The following is a 25518-nucleotide window of genomic DNA, read 5'->3' as shown; positions in this document are numbered from 1 at the left end:
TGGTGGTGGTGGGTGGTGGTAGTGAGATGTGAGATGGGTGGTGGGGAGTGTAAAAATAAAATTTCTTTTGGTAGGAAACATTCCTCCACCCCCGGTGTACTTTTTAGAAAAGCTCTCTCAGCAAAAAAGTCTCTCGTTTGGAAGGGTCAAAAAATCTGTACGGATTCTCCATTTTGCATCACTTTTCTTATATCTTTCTCACTTCCAAACGTGCCCTTAGCATGAAACTCATGGGCGGGGCAATATAAGTCTATTTTTCAATTCTTTCAAAAGAAGTGTGAAGGAAAGTCATCAAGGCTTAGGGCCTTCTTAGAGGTCAGCGCCCAAAGGGTAGCCTTGATCTTAGCCTCGTCGAATGGCTTTATGAGATTCCTTGAGACGCGAGTTGAAAGTTTAGAGAGGGGAAGTTGAAGTAGAATTCTGTAATGGCCTCAAAACTCACCCTAAATATCATGATTTTTTTTTACAAAATTAAAAAGAAAATCTTCATATAAAAACCAAAATACTTTCCACTCTGGTGCACATCACAGATTTGGAACCCACGTTCCACCATCAAACCAACAATTCATTCAAACCATTGATGAAACAAAATAATTCAAACTAATAAAGAAAATTTAATAAACTTCAACATAAGTTCACAATTTTCATCCAACCCATCCTGTTTAAAAAAAGAATACTCAATAATACAGAGATCTGTCATCTCCAACACTAGTGTTGCCATCACACTACTCAGCTATGTCGAAGTATCACTAGTTGAGAATATGAAACAACGGGTGAGAACCATGGTTCTTGTACAAAATTTTTTACATAATCCAACAGTAAGGCATAAAGCATACTAACAAACATCAACCTTAGAAAATGTAAAAGTACGTGAAACATTCAAATATGTTTGCAATTATATAAGATACATAAATCAATCTATAATGTATGATGTAACTTTTATCTTTCTTATTGACGTTTACTTTTGAATGCTTAAGCATGTTACTTGCAATCAATTTAAGTTTTTTCCTAATCCTACTGTGGGTACTGTTCATAGGCAAAAACTAAAGTACAAGGCAATCCTCAGGGGTATATTTTTTTACACACATAATTATATTTTATTAATCTAGTACGCACATATTCCTCACGGTGACATCAAGATACAACACCCAAGACAGCCACTGTTTGGTATACCAATAATGCTTAACAGGTGAAGCTCAAAACCACACTATTTTCATGTCTCAATGATGGCATAAGTCCCCTATTACTGTGGTCGAGGACAATAGGCAACCTATCATGTTCTTGAAGAAAAATTCTACAAAATTTAGTATCACCCTGTCCCTCACGACAACCATCTAATGTTCACACCTTCTTAGATGGCAACCAAGGAACAAAAATTAGTACAATGTTTGAGTATCTTTTGCATCTTTAACTTTCATACGTTCTTTCCATAAAGAACGATTTTGGATCCACAACCTTCATAGCATACACTCATGCCACATGAGCTTCATTTAGCTCAAATATACATATCATCTCATGCATTATCCGACCGGGCATGCTTGGACACAACAATGTACCCATTGTGTTATTTATCATATGTATCATTGACAAAATTTAAGCTTCGCATTCAAATGATTTTTAGAAAAGATTGCAATAGCACACTGCCTTAATAGGCCTACTACTCGACAATACACCACAAACTCATCTGATTCACCTCTTGAACTGTCTCATGTGCATAAGCAAAACAATATACTAACTCAAGACTGATAATGTAACACCCCTGATTTTCAAAACAAAACTTTGTAAAAAATTCATAGATTTCTTTTTTTTCTTTGCAGCAAAATTTAGAAAAGGTTTTTAGCAGTGAAAATAGACGATAGTTAGTCATCAATTTTAGAAGATGTTGGGAAAGTCACAGGTATATGGCCAATCACTCATTGTCCATAAAATATTTCATTTAAGCAAACCAGAACAAGTTATTTATTACAAATAAAACTTAGTTTGTAAATAAAATGTCCAACACAGTCTCGAGAAACCTTGAATCTCGATGTTGCTCTGCTTTGTATATCACACCATAAGTTCAGTACCTATATCCCCCATAAACAGGGTTAGAACCATTACTGGTCTGGTAGAAAAGCATTCAAATTCTAATAAGTATAATACTTTGAAAACATGAAAAACCAATTCTGAGCCACAGTTGAAAATAACGTAGCTCTAGTCTCCACGACTTATCGTATCAGTATCCCATGAATCGAAGCAGGAGCTCTCCGAGCTTAGCTTAGCCATGCAGATACAATTTGAGTCCTTTGCCCGATCGGTCCAAGAGTGTACCGAGATCAATACCTTGTACATGGTGATGCATGAGTAACACTAATGCACATTCATTCATTCATCACCATACCTATAGCTAATGCATTATTTTGATATTAACCATTCACCCCCTAGTATAGAGCAGAAAGCTTGACTTTGACATCAACGAAGATATCTGGGAGTTTATTATGCTATTATTTTGGTATACCCTAAAGGCCTGATGACCCTGTTCATAATGTGGCAACAAAAATCTTTCTTATTAGGATGTTGAATGCCACATAGGCAATCCAGTGCATTCTACACAAAGGGAATATGAACCCAACCCCACTCAGTTTTCTGAAGCATGGACCAATTTCCGTGTGGTCAGAGACTACCTTTATGTTTTGTTCATATGCATGCAAACATTGCGCTTGGCATCTATGACCTCCACTAGCGCTTCATCCCTTACAGGTAGACAACCTACTCCAGCACAACAATGCTTACGAATATTATTGTAGTACAATATTTCACTGAGGTATGCATAAACAAGAATAACTTTGGATTGATTGCTCGAGATATTTAGCCGCAATAACCACTGGCCTAACAAGGCGCAATGGCTACTCTGACGCATCGGCCCTTACGAGTACAGTACCCTTGAAGACAAAAGTGAAACAAGCGATCCAGGAAGGGTTCCAACAACAAGGGCATTATCGTGCCATTCATACCGGCTCAGGTGAGTAATTTGCTAAAAATTTTGGCAACACCTCTCCTGTTTGACAGAGAAAGTGCAATGTTCCTTTTTGCTTGGAGGGCATCTTGTCAAAAATTTTGGCAGCATCTCCCCTCTTTAACGAAAAAATTGCAATGTTCCTTTTTGCTCAAAGAACATCTTGTCAAAAATGTTGGCAGCATCTCTCTTGTTTAATGGAAAAATCGCTACATTTATTTTTAGATAGATGTGAATCGTTGTGCATACTTTGCATCTTTCAGGGTTTATTGGAAACCCAAGCCTTAGTTAGGCCATACACTGGTGACTTAGATGTTTATGTAAAAGCAGTTTTGCATAAATCCATAACTTTTCCAATAGAGATTTCTTCGCCAAACAATATTATAAATGAGAAAAGATATTTTAAATTGCTTTGGCGATAGGGATCAGTCACCATTTATATGTTTATTATAGTGAAACTATATTTAATAAAAGCAAGAGCCTATATACAAAACTGCGTAATAGAAAAGTAAAGTGCATAAGCAAGGCCTGGTGAATGAAACCACACATAGGGCTAAGTAAAGTGCCTAAGCAAGGCCTAATGAGTGAAACCATGCATCGGGCTAAATAAATTACATAAAGCAGGAGTCTGTGCACATAACAACACGTCGGCAAGGTAAAGTGTATAAGCAAGGCCTGGTGAATGAAACCATGCATCAAGGTAAGTAAATTGTATAAAGCAAAGTATATGTATATATATATATATATATATATATATATATATATAATAAAGAATTAGTTGCAAGGATACACGCGTAGATACTGAAGCAAGCTTGTGGTGACCTAGAGGGCATAAACCAAGAAGTAAGACCCTATGACAATTAGTTCACCATAAATATTGAGTGATAGTTACAAGGATACATGCATGGACACCGAAGCAAGCTTTTAGTGTCCTAGAGAGTGTAAACCAAAGACTAGGACCATATATTATTTTAGAAAGGTGTACGGGAAGGAAAATTCTATCATACACGACAGTTATTTCAACAAATAACATGAAAGAGAGATAACAACGTGCAAACCTACCAAGATTCGGTAGGGATGGCTCAAGGAAATATTTGAGGCACTTCTAGGTTATGGCTGACACATCCTTACATCTAGTACAGTCATAACCAAGAGTGTCGCTTATAGAACTTATCGGTGCAGTGAAACAACGAGGTTTAGGTCAAAACGGATTGAACCTAGTTTAGGTCCAATTGGGTTTGAGCCTACCACAAGTGGGCTAGGCTAGGTTAGATGGGCTAGACCTAGTCAAGAAAAAGGTAGAGGAGGTCAAGCAGTCAAGGCCAAGGGGTCTTGACCCAACTAGGTTCAGTCTAGGTTAGGTGGGTCCAACCTCACCTCAAGTAGGCTCAGTCTAGGTCAAGTGGGTTTGACCTAGGCTAAGACTAAAATAAATAAAGAGAGAAAGACTAACCTGGTAGGTCAAGTTGAGTTGAACCAACTGGGCTCAAGCTAAGCCATGCAGGTCTAAGCTCACTGCAAGTAGGCTTGGTCTAGGCTAGAACCAAGAGAGAGGATAGAGAGAGAAAGTTGAAAGAAAAGGGGGGGGGGGGCAATTTCTATGTGGGGTCTCCTCCTATTTATAGATTTTTAAATTGATCTTGGATTTATTATGGATTGGATCTGATCCAGTTAGTCCATCAAACTTAATACCAAAGTACCATAAGGACACCCAGGTCCCTCTGGGGCCCGCTTGATATTTCTATAAGATATTCATGTGGGGCCAACAAAATATTTTTGTGAGATATTTATAGGGGACCCGTCAGATATGTTAATTTCCTGTTAGTTTAATTTCATTAGAATTAGGGGTCTGTTAATTCGGTGTGTCCTATGTAACCATAAGTTGGATGCCAAAACTATAAAAGGAGAAGTTGTTCCTCTGTTTGTCTACAGTATTCTCCTAAAATTTTAGAGGTTTTGATTATTGTTTGCTATTTTCCGTTAATTTTTGTGAAAACCTATCAGTTTGCCTATGGTTTCAAGGTTGTCGGATTCTGACCTAGATTGCCGGAGCTGTAGCTCTCCGGCCATAGGTCGAATCCCAAGTTTGTAAAAGGAAAAATTCCTCCTCTAGTTGTCCTCTGCCATCATGCAGAATCTTAGAAATTTTTATGGTAAGATTAGTCTTCAAATTTGCTATCATTAGGGCATATAGGCAAAATCATCCATTTTTAGGGTTTTTATTGAATTTTTGTATTGAATAATACCAAAAAAATTGATTTTATTGTTCTATTCCAATATAATTGTTCATGCCAAATTTGGCTTGATTCTGAGATTATTTTCCATGTATGTTAATTAAAATATCAAAAGAAAGGTGAAATTCAGTGTTTTCATAATTTTTGCATTTTTAGGGTTTTAGCATGCATATAATCATATCATATCATCTTATGTTTGATTTCAATCTCATTTGCATTCATTTAGATTTCAAAATTCTCATTTTTACAAAATTACTTTTTGAAAACCCTGATTTTAAGGTTATAGTCTTGTTATTAGGGGCATTTTTATCATTTTCATCCCAAATTTCGAATTTCTAAACTTTCATTTTTTGTATTTTCATACATACAATCATACCATATCATCTTGTGTTTAATTTTATCTTCATTGGCAATCATTTGGATTTCAAAACTCTCATTTTTACAAAAATAATTTCTAAAAACCTTGATTTCAAGGCCATAGTCTTGCTATCAGGGGCATTTTGGTCATTTTACATCAATTTTGAATTTTAAAACTTTATTTTTGAATTTTCATGCATTTGCATCATTTATTTCTCATGTTTATATCAGGGAGGTATGAATTGGGTTTATATCTGGATAAGATTCGATAATTTTCCAATATTTTTGGATAAATCCAGATAATCCTACATATCTGTGCTAACCTATTTTCTAGTTTTGTAGAGCTATTCAAGTGAAAGACTTTATTCTTTTATTTTTATTTCTTATTCAATTCAATATAAATATCAGATGTAATATTAGAATAAGAGTTACATTTCTGCATAGAATAGGATGCATTGTATATAATTTGCTTTCGTAAACTCTGATATCTGATGTATAACAATTCATATATATTTTCCAAATCCACTATGGTTGACACGAATGGCACGTGCACAAGATCTTAGGGAGTTGACAAACTTGGTGGAATTCGTATTTAAGGTCATAGTCAGAATATGAATGAGACTCAGATTTGTCATCTTCGTATTAGCCACATTCAGCCTACACTCTTAGGCTAACTTCAAAAATGCACTGCATTTCTCAAAAGATTTCCTTAATTTCCTCAGAAAATATGTTTTGAAGTTAAATTAATTCATCCATAACAATTATTTCACATCATGAAAACATTGATGTATTTTCAGTGAATTATATCAGAGAAATCAATTTCTCAAAATTTTCTAAGTCTTTCTCAGAAATTGATTTTCTCAAAACTCTGAGTTTTTAATGATGTTTCAAGTATTTCCCTAGTTCAAATCATGATTTTCCAATGTTTCAGCATCCTCAAATTTCAAAATTCAAAGCTCTAAGAAATCGATTTTCTCAAAGTCATTGAGATTTTATCAAAAATCAATCTTTCAAAATCTCATGATTTCTTCATAAATCGACCTTTCTTTTCTTCAGAAATGCTTTCTCAATGTAATCCATGATTTTCAAGAATCTCATTTCCAAGTATTTTCTAAATATTAGAAGCAAACATCATAGTTTTCCAAATATGCATTTTTCAAAGTCTTCGTAGCATATGCCTGATTCTCTATGCATTTAGGAAATAGAGCATAATTTAGATATTTGAGCCTAACTGAGCACACTTTTGATCCTTGGTTCAATTACTCCTGGTAAAGGCACCAGGAACGGTTGAACCTCGTACCGACTAGCGAGTCTCATTCTACGGATTTTTTCCACAAATTTCAAAAACGAAGGCGAGTAATTTTCAAAACCGATTTTCATAACTTTGGTCGAGTTTGACTCGCAGAATCATTTCTCTCTCTCGCAGAAGGAGAGAAAAATTTTGCGATGATAACAAATTACTATCAATCAGATGATATGTATGGCTTCTCTTATTGTCACGATGTCACACATGGTCTGCATGATTTCATCACTATAAATTTTTTTGACTGCCTTATAACACATATATGCATGAATGAATCACTATGAAAGTTTTTTGACAACCTTAGAACACATATAAGCATGATTGAATCACTATAAAAGTTTCTTGACAATCTTAGAACACATATAAGCATGATTTCATCACTATGAAATTTTTTTGACAGCCTTAGAACACATATAAGCATGATTTCATCACTATGAAATTTTTTGACTGCCTTATAACACATATATGCATGATTGAATTACTATGAAAGTTTTTTGACAACCTTAGAACACATATAAGCATGATTTAATCACTATGATTTTTTTTTGACAACCTTAGAATGCATATATGCATGATTGAATTACTATGAAATTTTTTGACTGCCTTATAACATATATATCCATGATTGAATCACTATGAAAGTTTTTTGACAGCCTTAGAACACATATATGCATGATTGAATCACTATGGATTTTATTTGACAACCTTAAAACACATATATGCATGATTGAATCACTATGATTTTTTTTTGACAACCTTAGAACACATATATGCACGATTGAATCACTATAAAATTGTTATGACACCCTTAGAACACATATATGCATGATTGAATCACTATGATTTTTTTTTGACAACCTTGGAACACATATATGCATGATTGAATCACTATGTAATTTTTTTGACAACCTTACAACACATATATGCATGATTGAATCACTATGTAATTTTTTTGACAACCTTACAACACATATATGCATGATCAAATCACTATGAACTTTACTTTTATTGACAACCTTAGAATACATATATACATGATTGAATCACTATGAATTTTTTTTGTCAGCCTTAGAACACGTATATAAATGATTGAATCAGTATGAATTTTTTTTGACAGCCTTAGAACACATATATGCATGATTGAATCACTATAAATTTTTTTTGACAACCTTAAAACACATATATGCATGATTGAATCACTATGAAATTTTTTTGACTGCCTTATAACACATATATGCATGATTGGATCACTATGAAAGTTTTTTGACAACCTCTGAATTCTGTTAATATCCTTCACTTTATTGCTAGTCTATGTGCCATTCAGTCATGTTACTTTGATTGCTTTAGATTAGGTGCATTGCATATAATTTATTTCATTATATTTTGTTTATCAATACTAACATTTTGGTTCGCTTATAGGATGCTGGAGATGATCAGCGTAGAGGAGCTGATGGAGGCTTGGATGAAGGGGTAGATCGACACAATGAAGAGGATGATGCTTCGAATCTTGGCGATGATTAGATTCATGTATTGAATTTGTTTCACGTACTTGTTGTTTCAAACAAAACTCTTTGTATATGTTCAGTTGTAACTAATTAGAACTTGGCAAGGATTATACTGGGTTGTTAAATTTGTTTCACTATATATTTTTTATGTATACTTTATTTTTTATACATAGGTTATATAAATTGTATAACGAGAAATATTTTCTCGATATTTATATTTCAAATATTTTTTTTTTAAATTTGCGACGGATTAACGACGTATATTATCCGTCGCTAATATCCATCACCAATTTAGCGATAGATTAGGGATGAATATTTATCTGTCTCAAAAACTGAATCAACCAATGCTTTACTGCAGAATGTAATTCATCGCTAAATTGACAATGAATATTAGAGATGGATACATATTCATCGTTAAATTTTAGCGACAGATTAGCGATGGATATGTATCTATCGCAAAACCAAATCAATCCTTATTTAACGATGGATTAGCGATGGATCATGACATTCGCTAATCCGTCGTGAATTAGCGATGGAAGTAGCGACATATCAGCTCTGTCGCTAATTAGCGACCAAGAAATTACGACGAACGTTATTCATCGCTACGCCGTCGCCAATCCATCACTAAACAGTTAAACGACGAAATTGTGATGGATTAGCATCGGATAGCGTCCGTCGCTAATCCACAGAATTCTTGTAGTGAGTCTTTCTGTTTATGATATAGTGTACTTTGTAAAATTTGTAATGCTCTTGAAATATATATTTTATGGTTGACATTTTATTTACAATTTTACCTGGTGTAGTTCATTACCCAACCACCAACTAAATTTGAATCTTTGGAAAAAGAAGAAAACTCCTATAGATTCCATGCAGAATATGCAATTATACCTACAAGCATTTGCACTTGCAAACTTGTAATAAACAGAAAGGGGGTACGTAGATTTAAGTGAAGCAAGGTCAATAAAGCGGATATCTTGATGATGAACAAGAACATTTTATGAAGTTTTCAGCTTCATAGTTTGTTCTCATCCTTTAGAGACTACAAGTGCTACATGAGAGTAGAAGATGACAACAAGATGATAACCCCATGGCCATGAGGACAAATCAACTTATATAATTCTATTTACTGACATTCTGATTTGCTCTTGCAAGACTGTCACGTGTAAAATCTGTTCTATTTTTTGTTCTTATCCAAACTCCAGTACCAATCGAGTTTGTTTGAAATAACCAATCAAATTTTTTTAATAACAATAAATAATAACTACCATGTAACAATATGGTCACAGGATCCTCCCAAAACTCAAAATTATCGATAAACTGCAATTTGATTATTAATAAATGAACATTTGCAAAACTAGAATTTGGAGATCATCATCACACAATAACTAGAATTTGGAGATAGATTATCAGAAAAATAGAAACCTTGCGGCATAGCAATCCAGATGGTTCTCAGATTTCCCATTAAATGCATCCAATCTCTTACCAATAGAAGCATGCATTCAGTACTTAAGCTTTAAAGTTATCGAGTTCGTTAAGTGGGGATCGTTTGGACACCGGAAATTCAACATCCTCACCTTTTATTTTCTTGGACGTCCAAACATCCAGATCAAATCCTTGAATAGCTTCTAGAGCTCCATACATCCAAGCAGCCTTATTACAAAATCAAAAGAATTCAGTACTAGCCCCAGACGATCACAGGCTACAAAATCCAAATCCAATCGGATCGACAGTGTTCCCGCTAGAATCGAATATGAAAATGAAAAACAAGGCCCTTTAAGTAATTCCTAATCTCCAAATTGTGCAGAAATGAAAGAAAAACCAATCGGATCAAACTCTCCCACACAGAAACACAGAAACACAGAAACACAAAAACAACCGAATTGGGCAAAAACCCGTGAACACATAATTGAAGAGGAAGAAAAAAGAAAAGAGAATCAGAAAAAGAGGCAAGAAGAGTCAACATGAAAGAGAGAAGCAGTAGTGACCTGGAGGAATGTGGAGGAGATGCTGACGAGGAAAGTGGCGACGACCCAGAGGAAGGCGTTGAGGGAGATGACGTGGGCTCGGTTGTGGTGGAGGGCGACGTAGGCGGCGAGTGGGTAGTAGGAGTCGAGGCCGGTGGGTGAGGCATGCAGCACCATCCCTACCTCCTTCTAAACACCTGACAGCCATGCCTCGTTCGTCCTCTCCACGATCCCCGACAGTCGCCGGTGGTTGGCGATCGCAGCAGAGAAGAGAGATAGTAAAAACGAAAATGGGGGCAAATCATGCCCTTTTGCGTTTTTACTTTAAATTCTAATTTTTTCTGGCGCACTTCAATAATGCACCAATGAAAGGTGGTTTTTACTAGCACACTTAGAAAAAAAATTTACTGACGCACTTTTGTGTTGCGCTAGAAAAAAAAAAGTTCTTCACTGGTGCAACTTTGCAATACGCCAGAAAAAACTAATTATATTAACGCAGTACATGTAGAATCAGTATTATAAGTCTTTTTTACTGGCGCTAAGTAAAAATAGTACCAGTAAATATGCTAGGCGTGCCAACAAAAGAGCTTTTTCTTATAGTGATGATGACACTTTGACATGTACATACTTTGTCATATTCAATCCTCATCCTACATCTTACTTGTGAATTGTGGGCATGCCCTTAAAAGAGCTTTTTCTTATAGTGATGATGACACTTTGACATGTACATACTTTGTCATATTCAATCCTCATCCTACATCTTACTTGTGAATTGTGGGCATGCCCTTAAAAGAGCTTTTTCTTGTAGTGATGATGACCTTTTCAAATGTTTTACATAATTTGTCATATTCAATCTCCATCCATGCCGAATAGCTGCACCTTGAGATGATTTTCATGTGCTTTGAGTATTTTCCTGCCGGTGATATTAATTGCATACCCCATCTTAAAGCCATCTCTCAATTTTACATGGTGCTCATTAGCCCTGCATTACCTTTCGTATTGCCAAGTGGCTTATTCTAGTGAACAGGATTCGGACGACAAGCCAGTACGATCAAGTCTTGATATCGGGCCCAGTTTCTTGGGATTATAGATTAAGAAAAACACAACCACAAGTTCTAGTGAATCACAAGATTCACAACCACATGCATCCTCTTGAGAAGCACTTTTCTTAGCAAGATTTGGAATAATTAGGCAATTTAAAAAGAAGACTTAGGTAGGCGCATGCATAAGGTGGCAATAGCCCTGCAGAAACGTTGTAACATATCACATCTTACCAACCATTGTCGGTATGCTGTTCTCTCATCAAAGCACTTAAAAAGCCGCTAAACCTGCATCGGTCATATGACATCAAAAACTGTCACAAAGACAGAGACACGACTGAGACATGGCAAGAGTATGAGGCAAATATTTGTTGAAAAGTAGGACACGAGGACACAGATTTTTTAATTATTTAATTGGTTAAATATTTTTTATATCTTAATATATAGAAACATATTTATTATGAAAACTTATATCAAATCGTTACATATACCATGAATGCATGATAAATTTGATGTTTTCTTCATCATAGCATTCTGATTATTCTCTTTTAACTGGTTAGGATAATATTCGTAACATCATAGGACAAAATGACTGCAAATCGTGAATGGATGTACCGTAAGATAGTTGACAATGAAGTATCGCTTAAATATATGGATGTTGTTGACAGTTTTATTGAATTTGCAACGGCAAATATCAGTACAGTGGATCCCACAGGTCAGATTATGTGCCCCTGCACGATGTGTAAGAACAATCGATTTATAGAACCTCATGACGTTAGACATCACCTATACAAGAAAGGTTTTGTGAGTGATTATCAGAATTAGGTGTTTCATGGTGAAGAATTTAGGAACAATTTTGACGCACGGATGGATGTGGTGCATGATAATCCATATGTGGATTTGATATTTGATGACGCAGGACCAAAACTGGGTTCTGCTATAGGTCCTAGTGATGTACCAACTGGGGTATTCACAAACCCACATTGAGTTTGGTTGGAATGTTTACGGACCAACTCGGTATGGTGTGACTCAGATTGAGACTAGTCACATATATATATATATATATATATATATATATATATATATATAGAGAGAGAGAGAGAGAGAGAGAGAGAAAACCAAGACATAAACTCTCTCAATTTCCTGTCATGAACAGTAACAGCCGAACGAGTTTGGGTTTGGGTCAAGATTGGATCAAACCCAGACTATTTTGGGATTGGGTTTGGTTGGACCAAAACTAAACCAAACTGGATATGGATTTATTCGATTTAATTAGAGAGAGAAACAAAAATTGGGTTAGGATCAGTGGGTCTGAAAAGAAGTAAGAAAGACAATGATAAAACGGGTTGGACTCATTTGAGTCGAGTTGAACCTTATCTGAATACATATATATATATATATATATATATATATATATATATATATATATATATATTAGAGGACGAGCCTTGAGTCAACTAGATCTGGACTCGTTCAGACAAATCTAGACTAAACCGATGCTGAGGATCTGGACTGAGTTAGGTCAGACCTATTGCAGACAGAGATCAAAAACCAAAGAGACAAAGCCAACTTACTTAGCAGGGCTAAATTCCGGTTGTCTTGTAGGAAAGAGAGTTTTGCAGCAGAACCAGAGTACAGCTGGGGTTGATCCAAGCATTCGTGAGTTATATTAAGGTTCTGTTTGAAAACCGATAGCTGAGACGGGAGTTAATGCATTTGTTAAAAGCTTGGCCAAACTACTTTAAGTGTTGGATGTTTGAAAACTAGTAGCTGGGATCAGAGTTTATGCATTTGATATGGAAACTAATGAATGGATTTGGTAACTACTACCACGAGGTGATTCAGCAACTACCACCTTTTCAAAATGCATAAACTGCCTAGGAATACCAGTTTTCTGGATGAGTGAACTGGCCCCATACTTTTTAAGTTAGATTCCATGAATTAAGGCCCAGTTTGGAAACTAGTAGCTGGGATGGGAAGTCACATTTCAGGAAGTGGTAGCTGCCTACCACCTCCTAGAGGTGGTAGCTGTTAATTCTATGCTTTGGTATAACTACAATGTCACTTCCCTTCCCAAATGCATTAACTCTCATCCCAGCTAGTTTCCAAACAGCCACCAGGTGGTAGTTTGACCAACTTTTTGTCAAATGCATTAACTCGTATCACAATTCCTAGATTCCAAATAGGGCCTAAATTCATGGTTCCTGTGACCTCCGAACATCCCGAAGCTTGCCCTAACCAACTGAGAGACTCCACAGGAGCTTGACTCAATCGACAATGAAAAGTAAATTAATACATGCTAATTGAAGCAAAAAATAAAAAACAAACTTCTCACCTATGCTAATTGAGATAAAAAAAATCCTAAAATTCTAAGTTCTAATCAAAGTCAAATATTAAAAAGAAAAAACACATAAAACCCTAAAAGCATAATCCAAAATTCATGTCTTTTAAACAAATATAAAATTGAAACCCTAATTTTTATATCATCAATTATGCATTTATTATATTCAAACATGTAGAATCATGTTTAATATTAATTAAAAAACAAAAACTACAGAAATTAAAATCATCTTATTTAAAAAAAAAACTAAATGTTATTAAGAAAAAACATAAAAATTCTAAAACCTAATTAAATATTCATGTTATTTAAAAATGACTAAATGAAAACCTCAATCCTAGCAAACATCATTCATAGTTTTCATAGATAAGTTAATTAAAAATAATAATAAAACCCTCAAATTTTTAACTAAAGTCAAGCATGTGGATCATGTGTAATGTTGATTAAAAACATAAAAATAATTAATTAATATCCATCTCATTAAAAACCTAAATGTTATTCAAAACCCTAATTCCTACATCATAAACCATGCACTTATGATATAAAAGCATGTAGAATCATGTTTAATGTTAATTAAAAAATATAAAAATACTTAAATTAAATATTCATCTTATTTAAAAACAAAATAAAAATCTAATTCTATTTAGAAAGACACAAATAACTCTAAAACCTAATTAAATATTTATGATATTTAAAAAAAATCTAAACAAAAATCACAATTCTAACAAACATCATTCATAGTTTTCATACATAAACTAATTGAAAAAAAAATAAAACCCTTAAATTTTTAATTAAAATCAAGCATGTGGATAATGTATAATGTTAATTAAAAATACAAAAATAACTAATTAATATTCATCTCATTAAAAACCTAAATACAAATTATAAAAACCACAAAAAACTCTAAACATAAGTGCTAATAGAAACCCTAATTCTTACATCATCAATTGTGCGTATATGCCTTAAACACAAGAGAGGGAGTAGACATCGTTCTGTGCAAGCTACTGCTGCGACATGCATGGTGCGTCAGACGGTTGGAAGTTGCCTCCGAATGGTAGCGGATGGCGATGGGCATGTGGTTGTGTTGCTATGGGGTTGGACCGTAAAGGGAAGGGGGCACACAAAATGTAGAGAGAGAGAGAGAGAGGTCGCAGCAGGGGCAAAGCCGCAGAGAGAGAGAGAGAGAGAGAGAGAGAGAGAGAGAGAGAGAGAGAGAGAGAGATTTGGTCGGAAGGGAATGGGGTTTTGGGATGGATTTGAGAAAGGGGAGGGCTGGTAAGAGCCATTGCCCATCGGCTCTCCTTTAAGTGGGCACCAGTGCCCACCCTGACCCGGTCAGGGTGAGAACATGCCCGCCCTCACCTTAATTTGGCATTGTCCCCTGACCGTATAGTGTCACGTTTCTATGAATTCATATATCTTTAAGTTGGACAAACATCTCCAGATAATCCATATGAATTTGGTGATATCAAAACAGACCACCTAAATGCAATTTTAAGCCAAAATAGCAACACAAGAGATGAAAAGATACAAACTTTGCCACATGAAATCAAAAAAATAAAACAATAATTACACCAAAACTAGCAAAACTGCTTTTATTATTTACATGATGAGACATGATATGACTACATTTTGGGATCATGAGAGGCAATCTAGCAACATGGAGATCAATCTGCAAAGCCTTTTTCCTACATTCCTAGAAGAAGAATGAAGAGCTCTTCATTCATTATTGAAATTTGAAAGAGCAATCTCCCTGACATAAGATAGAATTTATTCCACGATCCTACATTACTCACGAGGAAGGGTAGTTTGAATTTTTTATTCCTAAAGCTTGAACAACAACGGTCTGGCATCAGGGCAGCAATAGGAGCAAAGCGCAAACTGTTGAGGATGGGATGGCATTAAGGAAAGAAGCCGCTCCAACACATTTGGAAAAAGAATTTGTTAGTGTTAATAACACGTGATAAGAATAAAATTAAAATCAATCAACACGGGACAAGCATATTGTGTCAAACTTTATTCGTCACCAACAGAAAGTGGTGCATGTGTGTGTACATTAAGGCGGAGGGCTTATGTGACACACACGATACTAAGTGGAAAGCCCATGCCTTGCCTATGGTATGCAGCGATGACATGAAGTAACACAACATTGCTTGTTAGAAACTCAGCAAGCAAGCCTTAGTGTGCACGACTTCTCAAGTGCATATGTTCAGCTCTATGCTCCATATCATATGGGTCTCTTTAGCCACTTGCAATCATGTGCCATGCTTCAGTGGTGCTACACCACCCGCAACCTGTCTCAACTTCATGTCCACAAACGGGGGGGTTTCGTGTGGAATTCATGTGTGGCCTGCACAACCATATGTGAAAAATGCATCTATGAAGTCAGAACACAAAAATGAGCTACTTCATTTGGAGGTACCGTGCTGGTGCCAATGCAGGCCTGCATGAACTTTGAGGTCACGTATCTCCAAGCACGTTGAGAATTACCAAACCAAGATCAAAATCGCATTGGCATATTCATATGTGGGGAAGTCCCTAGTGTGGTTGTTTTAACAAAATATGAAATTTACGTTTAGGAACACCATTTGGGACAAAAGCATTGCATTTTTAAGGGATATTAGGGTTTCTCCGAATGGCAGGGGAGAGGGGTGGGGGAAAGTCAATGCCCATAACATATATATAGGGGACCTTCCTGTTGACTTGCATTGGTGCACCACTGTGCAATTTAGAGTGGGCAACTCGTATATCTCATGAGTAATACAGCGGAGTACACGAGGTTGCTCATGAGTATGAAATTTTTTCATGGGCATCTCAAGCATGCATGGAGCCCGCTCTTGTCGCCCACCTTGCCACCCAACCTTGCACCTTTAAGAGGGGGGGGGGGGGGGGGGGGGTCAATGAGTGCTTGTCGAGAGACAATGATTCTTCTTAGCTAAGGAGTTTCACTATGTCATACTAGCAACTGGCTTCAGATGGGGATCAAAAGACCTTCTCCATCGTAGCGAGGGGTTCTCTTGGGGGGCACACTCTGCGCTCTACAGGGGCCGTAGGTCCCAAAAATCAATATACCTCTTGTTCAGTGCATCTTGGAAACTCGATGCTCACTCTAATGTTTCTTATGCTCATTTGAACACATAGCTGGCTATACAACCCTCAATTACTCATGCTCTCATTATAGAAAAGCGACACACTTGTCCCTCGTTGGCTTGGATTCTTATACATCAAAGGCTTTGGCATCGCCTCACTATCGACTTGTTCGTCTATATTGCTCCAAACAATTTCGTTGTGCTAAGCGTTTATGAAATATGCACTGCCTCAAATTCATTTTTGTCAGGCTTACATAGCTCCTCGCCTCTAAGGAAAGTTGTGTGCCACACGGTCCAAACAACCCGCCAAACTTCCTCTTTGTACGAGACAAGAAGTGCAGAGAAAAAGGTCATGACAACTTGTATGAGAGCATACCATAACTGGTATAGGGGCTTATCAATCAAGTCTTAGAGTTGCTTCATGCTGTTATCAGAGTCTGCTTGACAATTTCATCAAAGTCGCCCAGACTGCTCTCATAACAGAAACTATCTTGGTTTATATTTTCTGTGTTAGTTATTTATTCTCTATTGATATCGGTAGTGCAAACGCTTCAAGTTCTCTACATCGTCCCTCACCAGTCATTTCATGGCAGACTGATTGAGGCATAACAGATCGCAAGTGTGAGTTGTGGTAAAGTTTACAATGCAATTGTCGCAATTTCAGTGATGACCCAATACCTGGTAATGGGATATCCTTTCAGAATTGCCAACCTGATCTCATCAAATTTTTCTCTTCTCCTTTTCATTTAAATTTTTGCCTCACATTGCCGTATTCATCTTTCGCATTGTCGAAAGAATTGTCTCACATTGCCTTATTCATCTTTCGCATTGTCGAAAGAATTGCCTCACATCGCCTTATTCATCTTTCGTATTGTCGAAAGAATCACCTTTGCCCCTCTTTGAGCGAGTTGTCTTATTCGTCTTTTACACTAACAAAAATTTTGCCTTATACTTTTTCAAAAGAATTGCCTTATTCATCTTCCGAGTTGCCTCATGCAATCTCATTTTTCTTACCTTTTGCAAACCCCTCTTAGATTTATTGTGCAAATTCGAAGGTTTCATCATGGTTTCTTCATTCGAGAATTATGTTATCCATACCCATTCAAGTTAAGGGTTACACCTGAGCCTCATCTCATGAGGTATTTTATCCATGCCATTCATGTTAAGGATTACACCTGAGCCTCCTCCGCGAGGTATCTTTTGTCCACTCTAGGTTAAGGGCTAAGTCTGAGCCTCATTTCGATGAGATGAATTTTCTTCTCCATTCTCTATTCCATATCTACCATTATCACCAGAGCAAATTCTTCCACACTCAGTCAGATTCTTCTAACTGAGGCATTTTTATAGCCCAAATTTGGCATGCTTTTCTTTGCCACTAAGCTCGGCTTTCAACCGGCTTAGTAGCAAAGAGGGGCATATGTAAACACCCCAAATTTTCACTTTCATTCACAAATACCTACCTCCTGCCACTGGGCCCACTCTCTGAAGCCTTTAGAGAACCAGCTGGTCGACACCTAAGCCAGAACCCAAATTTTGCACCAAATTTTAATATTTCAACTTGCAATCAAGATTCAATCTCTATTTTGGCTCAATTTCAATTATTAATTTTCATCAACTTTTGCTTTTGAACAGAAATGTTCAATTCTTTGTCTCTGCCAAGGGTCCGAGACTTCAAATCTTTTATACAGGGTTTGCCTTTTGCATCATTTTGTATCATTTCATATCATTCCATATCATTTAGCATCATTTCATATCATTTCGTGTCATTTCATTGCATTGAATGTCATTGCATGTCATTTTCGAGATCCAGCACTCTGGTCTTTCAAAAATATCAAATCCAGATTCGATTTTAAAACTTTTTTTTTGAAATCAATTTAAAAAAAAAGCTTGGGTTTTTAGATCGATATTTGTCTTTTGTTAACCACCAGGATCTTGTATTCCTTTATTTCAAAATATTTTCCTTAGAAAGCGATCTAGATTCATTTTAAACTCAATTTTAACTGATCTCAACTCTCAGATGAGGCCCATCTAGATGGTGTCACTTCTGGACTCCTTCATTTCTCAAATTTCAGAGTTTTAGTTGAACTAAGACTCTGTCTTTTTGCTTTTTAAACTCTTTTCAAAATTCTATTTTGGTTTTAAGCCAGAGGTAGTCCTATCCCCCATCATTTTTTTTTATTTTGGCCAAAATCACAGAGTTTTAGTCAGACTAGGACTCTATCACAGACTTTCAGTCGGATTAGGACTCTATCTTTCATCTCTATTTTTAACTATTTTCAAGAAAACCCTCTAAAATCTCTCAAAAGAAGCCAAAATCTTAGAGTTTTAGTCGGACTATGACTCTATCTCAGAGTTTCAGTCGGAGTAGGATTCTATCTCTCATTACTATTTTTACCCATTTTCAAGAAAGTCTTTCCAAATCTTTTAAAAGAAACCAAAATCTTTTAAAAGAAACCAAAATCTTAGAGTTTCAGTCAGACTAGGACTCTACCACAGAGTTTTAGTCAGATCAAGACTCTATCTTTCACTCATATTTTTACTTATTTTCAAGAAAATCTTTCGAAAGAAGTCAAAATTTTACAGTTTTATTTGGATCAGGACTCTGTTCCAGAGTTTCAGTTAGATTAGGACTCTAACCCTGACTTCATTTTTTGAAAAAATCTTTCAAAAACTTCTTCATTTGTCTTTCAAACAATCAAATTTCAAATTTCAGGACTTTATTGTAGAGTTTCAAAATTTTAGAACTCTACCCCAGAGTTTCAATCGGTCCAGAACTCTACTCTAATTTCATCTTTTTACTTTTATTTTACTTGTTTTTCGAAAACTGATTCAGTTCTAAGAGTTTCAAAATTCTGGGACTCTATCCTAAAGTCCTAGTTGATTAGGACTCTGACCCTGGTCTCATATTTTGTTCATTTTTACTAATCCCTAAGATCTTTCAAAATCTCTTCATTTGTCTTTCAAAAACAAAAAATTTAAGAGTTTTAAAATTTCAGGACTCTGTTCAAGAGTTTCAGATAGTTAGGGCTCTGTTTTTAAAACATCTAATTCTCATCGGGTGATTTCAACTCTGTTTTAAAACCCTTTTTAATCTTTATTTCAACTTGTTTAAAACCCTGGTGTGGGGCCCACACAGTTGGCGCCACATCTGGAAGAATTTCAATCCATTTAGGACTCTGATTGATTTAGAACTTCGGATTTATTTTCAAACTTTCTTTTAAAAAATTCTCTTTCTAAAATCCTTTATTTCAAAAACTTGATTTTCAAACCAGTTTTCAACTTTCTCCAAGCAGGGCCTACCCTGCAGGGGTGCAAAACCCTAATCTTCAATTTCATTCCATTTTACATCTTTCATATTTCAAAAATACAAAAAAATATTAGTTAGTTTAGGTGTCCTTTTGAAGTTTCTAAAAAAAAAAATCATTTTTAGTCCCTTTATTTTCAAAATTTCAAAATCATTTTCTGAAAAAAAACAAGCGGGGCCCACATTAGGTGGCGCCACAATCGAAAGTATTTTGGTTAGTTTAGGATTAACTAGTGTCCTAATTAGGTTAGAATCAAAATCGATTTTAAAACCTCACTTTTATTTTAAATTTTGTTTTTATTTAAAGCTTTAAAAAAACAAATGTGGGCCCACAATAGGTGGCGCCATATTTGGATTTGTTTTAATTCAATTAGGACTCAATTAGGCTAATTAGAGTCTAATTAGGAAGGTTTAAAAGTCAAACCCAGCTGGAAAAACCACCCCCCTTAATTAACTCAATTAAGAAAGTTTTAAACTAATTAGAACTTCTCTTTAATTAATGTTTTGAAAAACTATATATAGGAGACTCTAGGGGGGGTCAACCCATGCTTTTCCTCTCCTCTCTCTATCCCAAATTTGTGGCTCTCTCTTCTCCAAGATCCAGCCTCCTCCATTGAAGCTCTAAGGTAAGGTCTTCTTCTCTTTTCTTAATTTTTGTTTATTTTTCATTAAAATCACCATTGTCGCCTCTTTTAGCATGCTTTTCTCTTATTTTCATTTCAAAAAAATCATGTAAGGACCTCAAGATGATGATCAACTGATATTTAATGGTCTCTTACATGTTTTTGATCTATTAATAATATTTAGTTTTCATTTATTATGTTAAACGCCCGAAAAAGATCGAGATTCGATCGTTCGATGGTTGAATCCCCCTTTTAAAGGCTAAATCAAATCCCAATCATATTTTTTCTAAGTTTTTTTTATTATTTCATCATGCTTATATTTTTTTTATTCATTCAAGCATCAAATCCAAATTTGTTAGATTATTTATAGCTTTTTTTATTATTTTTTATGTTTAGATTAGGGTTATTCAAGCTTTATCGATAATCTATAAATCCCGATCCTAGGCATGCGGGAACCATGTTATTTTATATTTGATTTTTTGTCAAAAAAATACAATTTTTTTAAGGTTGATTTATGCATTTGTCTGTGATTTCTTATAAAAAAATTGGATTATTTTGTATCCTGTAACTCTGTCAAAAAAATCTAAAACCGAACTATATTTTTTGAACCATGAAATCGTTATGTGGATTTGGGAACGAATTGCCGAGGTGATATCTCCCTCATGGAAGATCCGATCGATGATCCGTAAGTTGAAGCGTGTTCATTATCATGTGTATTATTCTCTGTAAAATTTTTAGATTTTAATATATCTATTTTCTATTTTTTCTGTCAGAAATCAGAATCGGTTTTACAGAGCCCGTTATGCATTGTCTAAACCCTAGATCGACTTGTGTAGATTATATCTCTCTCATCGGAGATCCAATCGATGATCCGTAAAAAAAAGTATATTCATCTGTATGTTTGCTATAATTTTTTAATACAGTTTCATATATTTTTCTGTACCTGAAACTGGATGTGTTTATTTCAATTTGTTACATATAAGCCAGAATCAAGCGTATACTGTCGGGATGATATCTCTCTAACCAGAGATGATTTTTCTAATCTGTAAGAAGAAAATTTTTTGTTTATCTGTCTAGTATATCTCTTCAAATTTTTTATAAATTTATATGGTGATTTGATACCCGATTAGGGTCTGACACTGTGACAAGTACATGCCCATGGGCAAAATCGTATATTTTTAAGGTTTTATTCAGTTTTTATATTAAAATAATGTCAAAAAGCACATTTTTTTTAATATAGTTTAATTTTAAGGTTATCATAACTATTCATGTTGATTTTTATAGATTTTTTAATTCATTTGATATATTATTTAATTAAATAATAAAAATAGGGTGTTCGTGGAGTCCCGGTTCGAGTAAAACACTGGCAAAAATCACTATTTTTTGTGATATTTTGACTTTTTATAAAAAAATTATATTTTTAGGGTTTGATCATGTTTATAATCATGCTAGGGTGCTCCACACCCAATTTGGTGTTTATTTGAATCCATTTGAGCACTAAATCCAAAGTTTTACAAAAATCTTTTCTTAAAACCCTCATTTCAAGGCCATAGTCTTGTTTTTAGGGGCATTTTTATCATTTTATCAAATTTTTAAATTTTAAAGTTGTTTATTTTTATTATATATTCAATTTTGCATCCTCTTTTATTATGTTTATCTCAGGAAAACATGGGAAAAGGCTTATATATGGATAAATCCAACAATTTTCAGATATTACTGGATAAATACTGAAAAGCCGATATATCTTCACTAACAAGTTTGCTAGTTTTGCAGGGACATACAAGACTGTATTTTTTATATTTTTTTTATTTTAATTTATCATTGATATAAAATATAAACATTGAAATAAGAATTTAATTTCCTACTTAGAATAGGGCGGCATTGCATATAGTTTATTTCTTTCAATAATGTTAATTTGTGATGAATGATGATTCATGCATATTCAAATCCACCATGGTCTACACGAATGACACAGGCACTAGCTTCTAAGGAGTTGATAAACTCGGTGGGTTTCGTATTTGTGGCCATAGTCAGAATACGAACAAAACCCAGATATATCATCTTTTTCTAAGCCACAAATGGCCTACACTCTTAGGTATTTTCAGAAATCATTGCATATTTTGTAAATTTTTCTAAGTATTTACCCCTTTTAGAATCAAATGAGATATTATTCAATACATATTCATGGTAATAGTCAAGGATATGTAAAAAATTTATTTCATTTAAGTTCTATAAGACACAAAAATTCTTTTATCAATGATTTTCTATAAATTCTTCAAAAAATATTTTTGTAAATTACATTCATTCATTCATCCAGGTTAGACTGCATCATGAAAAGACTTTCACAGGGCCATATACCCATATATACCTTTTGATGTTTTCCAATTCAATCTCAACAAAAATCAATTTTCTCTAAGTCTTTCTCCAGAATTCAATTTTCTCAAAAAGATCTCCTTTTCTTTAAAAATTAATTTTTTTTCTTCAAAATTTATTTTTCAATGTGATTCACGATTTTTCAATCATCCTCTTTTCTAAGTATTTCAAATTTCTGAAGCAAACATCATGTTTCTCAATCTGCATTTTCTGAAATTCATAGAATATGTCTGATTCTTTGTGCATTTAAGAATAGAACATCAATTTAGACAAGTTGAGCAAAGCAAAGCACATGATTGATCCTTGGTTCGATTACCCTTGGTTATGGCACCAAGAACGGTTGAACCTCGTACCGACAGGTGAATCCCATTCTTTGAAATTATCCTATATTTTAAAACGGAGGTGAGTTATTTTCAAAATCTTTTTCAAAGGTTAGTTTGACTTACAAAAGTAACATTTTGCAATGATAAAAGTAGTGATACCCACATCAGCACATCATTGGTGGCTTCTTTAAGTTACACTCTCAGGGATTAACACTGATCTCTATCTCAGAATCCAACTTCAACACTTTGTTGCCTTGCGCACAGTCTTTTATAGGATGTTTGCTCTACTCCATCTTCTGCGGTTTGGCTCCAGTCACCTCTCAATTAGAGAAGTATCGATGAGGACATCGATTTGTTCTAGTGAGAGAGAATATGTCAAACTTTATTCATCACCATTCAAAAGTAGCACATATGTGTATGCATTGCAGCGGGGCCTATGGTGACACACGCCTATAGTGATCATACACTAAGTGGAAAGCCCATGCCTTGCCTATGGCGTGCAGCAGCGACACAAGGCAATGCAACATTACTCATTAGCAGCTCAGCAAGCAAGCCTTAGTGTGCGCGACTTCTCAAGTTTATCTGCTCTTCTATATGCTCCATGCCACGAAGGTCTCTCCGGCCACCCGCAACCATGTGTTATGCTTCAAGGGTGCTACACCACCCGTAGCCCATCTCAACTTTTTGTCCACAAACGAAGGCCTTCCATACAGAATTCATATGCCATGGTCAAGGATTCTCCCACACAACCATATTCGTAAAATGAGTTCGTAAAATCAGAACACAGAAAGGAGCTATTTTATCTGGAGGTACCATGCACGTTGAACTTTGGGGCCGTGTATCTCCATGCATGTTGAGAATTACAGAACTAAGATCGAATCTTGCTGATACATTCATATGGAGGGAAGGCCCTAGTGCGATCATTTTGGCAAAATATGAAATCTAAGTTCTAGAACACCATTAAGGACAAAAGTGTTGTATTTTCAAGGGATATTAGGGTTCCTTCTCCTGGTCGAGTCAACGCCTATAATACATATATAGGAGACCTTCCTCTTGAATTGCATTATGCACTACCGTGCAGTATCAAGTAGGTAACCCCTATATCTCGTGAGTAGTACATTGAAGTACACAGAGGTGCTCATGATTATTCAAATTCTCCATGGGTAACTCAGGTATGCACGGGGCCTGCTCTTATTGCCCAACCTCGCACCCTTTCGATGGGCTCGATGAGTACATGTTGAGCGACAGTGAATCCTCTTGGCTAGAGAGTTTTACTACGCCATAGTAGCAACTGACTTCGGCTGGGGGTCGAAAGACATTCTCTATCATAGCAAGGGGATCTCCATGAGGCGCACTTTGCGCCCTATGGGTCCTGCAGGTCCCAAAAATCAATATGCCTCTCATTCAGTGCATTTCAGAAACTCGATGCTCACTCCAATATCTATGATGCTCATTCAAATGTGTGACTGGTTCTACGACTCTCGATTGCTCTTGCGCTCATCACAGGAAGGTGATACACCCGTCCCTTGTGGGCTTGGACGCTTATACACCAAAGGCTTTGGCATCGTTGCACTATCAACCCATTCAACTCTATTGCTTCAGACAATTTTGTTGTGCTAAGAGTGCATGAGATATGCACTGCCTTGAATCCGCCTCCGCCAGGCTTATGTAGCTCCACGCCTCTAAGGCAAGTTGTGTGCTTCCTGCCAAGCTCCCTCTCCTCGTGAGACAAGAAGTGCAAAGAAAAAGTAGTGACAATATGGCATTGGTTAACTTTTTTTTGTTTCACTGAAACTATAAAAATTGTTTTAGAGATTCTGAGTTCAACCATATCAACAAACACAACTTGGATTGGAGTCTGATCCTTATTCTATTTATACCAAGAAAATAGGTTCACTTTTCCCAAGTAAGAAAGAGAAAAAAAAAACATAAAAAGAATGTTTTTTTTATAGGAAACGTCTGAGGGTGTCAAACTGCTCCATATGAGCTTGTACCCACTGTGAACCAGCCCCTATTCTGCGGCAAGATTGTGTCTACTCACTAATGGAAGGGACCATGGCGGGCCAAGAT

The sequence above is a fragment of the Nuphar pumila genome, chromosome 13 (genome assembly GCF_984573655.1).
Source record: "Nuphar pumila chromosome 13, dmNupPumi1.hap1.1, whole genome shotgun sequence".
In the NCBI taxonomy this organism is placed as follows: domain Eukaryota; kingdom Viridiplantae; phylum Streptophyta; class Magnoliopsida; order Nymphaeales; family Nymphaeaceae; genus Nuphar; species Nuphar pumila.
Note: the sequence above shows the minus strand (reverse complement) of the source record.